Raw genomic sequence first — 2,907 nt, 5'->3', positions numbered from 1 at the left:
TTTTTCGAGACAGGGTTTCTCTGTGGCTTTGGAGCCTGTCCTGGAACTAGCTCTGTAGACCAGGCTGGTCTCGAACTCACAGAGATTCGCCTGCCTCTGCCTCCCGAGTGCTGGGATTAAAGGCGTGCGCCACCACCGCCCAGCTCAAATTATCTATTTTTTAAAAGCGGCATTTAGACATGCTGGGAGGAACCGGAGGACACCCCTTCCCTCTCCTCCTTCCCACAGCAGGCAGGCCGACCATTTCCAGAGCTAACACTTGGGGTTTTCAGTTCTATGCCTTCCTGCCGACCATTTCCAGAGCTAACACTTCCTGCCGACCCTCTTATCCTCCCTTCCTTCCCCTGAGGCATTGGAGACTGAACCCAGAACCTTGCACATGGTAGGTAAATGTTCTTTCACTGAGCCACATCCTCAGACCGCTCCTTAGTTCTAGCCACGCCCATCTGATTCCCTTCTCCTCCCTTCCTGGGATAGTGGGGAAGGACCCACTAGGGGAAAAAAAGGTCAAGTAAAAAGTTTTTACCCACTAACTCGAGACGATTTTCATCTCTTACTCCAAACTGAACTTCAGGACCCGGGTTTTGAACCCAGATCCTTGCACATGCTAGGCTACCACTGAGCTACATCCCCAGCCCTTTGAGGCTAGCTCCTCAATGCACTAGTCAAGCCCTGGATTTATGCCAGTGTTCACTACTAAGTGGTGGCTGCTGCCCTCGACTTGGAGCCACACTAATGGTGACTCAGGTGCAGGCCTCACAGCTGACTGCATCCAAGGTGGATGGAAGGCCTAATTCAGGCCAGTCTATTTTCTCTCCTAGGAATGTGGGGCTGTGACTCAGGGCCAGTTGTCTCTGTGGTGGCTGCAGTGTTGGCACACATGCAACTATGGGATGCCATCTGCTGCGATGCTTAGATAAAGCTAGACTTCAGAAGCAAGGGAAGAGGGCGACAGGGGGAGGGGGGAGGGAAGGAGAGAGAGAAGGACAGGGGGAGAGAGGGAGAGAGAATGGATGCAGCAAGTGTTTAGTGCCCAAGTGCTGGCTGCATTTCAGCCCATCTCTATGTCCAGCTGTAGTAACTGCTACTGAAGTCTGTTTGTTCATTTCATTTCTTTTTTCTTTTTTAATTTGTAAGACAGAGTTTCACAAGGTAGCCTAGGCTGGCCTAGAACTTGCCACTTAGGCCAGGCCGGCCTCAAACTCCCAGAGATCTGCCTGCTTCTGCTGCCTAAGTGCAGGGATTAAAGGTGTGGGTGGCTGTGGCAGCTGCTATTGCGTCTGACTGGCACTTTTCCTGGTATTTCGACAGTAGCTCTCCTGGTCTGAACTGAAGCCAACCCAAATAAATTCCAGGTAACAGGCAATCAGGAGATTGTTAACCAGTGCCGGGAATCAGGTGCTGTACAGATTTCAAAGGGATAGTCAGGGCGTTCCAGAAAGAATGCTTTATGAAGTTTTGGGGAAGTTTTGGCTTGCCGCTGGACTTGGCAGGGGAACAGCTGGGTGCCCAGCCTCTCTCAGGGCCAGGGAGGGTGAGATCTGAGGCATTTGTGTTCCCAGGGTGCCAGAAGCAGGTGTGGATAGGCTCTTGCAAGCACCCTGCACACACCGGCCCTCCCCCTGTGGCCCAGGGCACCAGAGCATCACCACAGAGCGCTCAGTGACTCAGCCAGCAAGCATCATTATACACGTGCTATGTGTCAGATACTGACATCCCACAACCCCTGGAACTGGAACAAGGGCATCCCTGGGGCTGGGTGTTTAATGCAGGAGTAGATACAGTGTAAGCATGGTTTAAATGTTTCAATTCATGAAAGCAAACTCTGCCAGCTTCCACACTTTTCTTTCTACTGTTTTGTTTCTGCCTCTTTACAAGAACCACCGAACTCTTCTTCTGAAAAGAATTATTTTCATGTCTAAGAGTGCTCTGCCTACATTGCATGTAAAATGCACCACGTGAGTGAGTAAGAGGCCAGAAGGGACTGGAGTTACAGATGGTTTGAGCCAACACCTGGGTGCTGGGCATTGACCCCGGGTTCTCTGGTAGAGCAGTGTGTGCTCTTAACCACTGAGTGACACCTCCAGCCCTGACTAAGTATCTTCTTTCAAAGACTAGTGAGAGGTACTCGGGTGGTACCACAGGAAAGTAGCTGCTCCCACATGTCAGACTGTCAGGTCAAGGAAAGCTCCATAAGAGGGTGAAGGTCCCTGTCCCTCAGTTACCTGAGTCACAGCGCTGCGCTTACAATTCCACATTAACTCCAGAAGCCCCAGTTGAGCTCCAGTTGCTCACAGACTGGAAATAAAAGACACCAAGCAAGTACTTTCAGTGGTTTCACTTCTTGAGTAAAATGGCTCTGGGTACTAAGGGACACCTGCACGGGACACTGCGGGTGCCGAGGGACACCTGCATGGGGTGCTCTGGGTACTGAAAAACACCTGCAAGGGGCGCTGCGGGTGCCGAGCGACACCTACATGGGGTGCTCTAGGTTGAGTTATTTACACTGAGCTACACAGTGGCTGCTGACCAATGCTAACAGTTTGGGAGTCATCGGAGCAAAGCTCAGGTGAGAGTTAGCCTTGGTCCTTTTGGTGATTCGCTGTCTGTGGCTTTGGCAAGCTTCCTACACAGGGAAGCCCCTTAACGCACACGTTGGTTTCTTCAGGCATAAACTCGGGGTCTTCCCACCCAGCACAAATAAGACTTGTGAAGATGATATGACAGACCCTAAAAAACGTTTCAGAATGTAACCATGTCTCATTGTTTTTCTATACTTGAAATGAATAACTGGGCAGGCAGAGGCAGGCGGGTCTCTGTGAGTTCGAGGCCAGCCTGGTCTACAAGAGCAAGTTCCAGGACAGGAACCAAAAGCTACGGAGAAACCCTGTCTCGAAAATCAAAAAA

The 2,907-nt window shown here is 51.0% G+C and overlaps 1 protein-coding gene across 2 annotated transcripts in view; it reads right to left on the bottom strand.

The window, feature by feature from the left end:
- The window catches only part of Taok3 (TAO kinase 3), a 191,254-nt gene that overhangs the window by 13,834 nt on the left and 174,513 nt on the right, over nt 1–2,907 (bottom strand). The window lies entirely within an intron of this gene.

This window comes from Microtus ochrogaster, chromosome 2 (assembly GCF_000317375.1).
Source record: "Microtus ochrogaster isolate Prairie Vole_2 chromosome 2, MicOch1.0, whole genome shotgun sequence".
In the NCBI taxonomy this organism is placed as follows: Eukaryota; Metazoa; Chordata; class Mammalia; order Rodentia; family Cricetidae; genus Microtus; species Microtus ochrogaster.
This window is presented reverse-complemented; position numbering and strand designations above follow the sequence as displayed.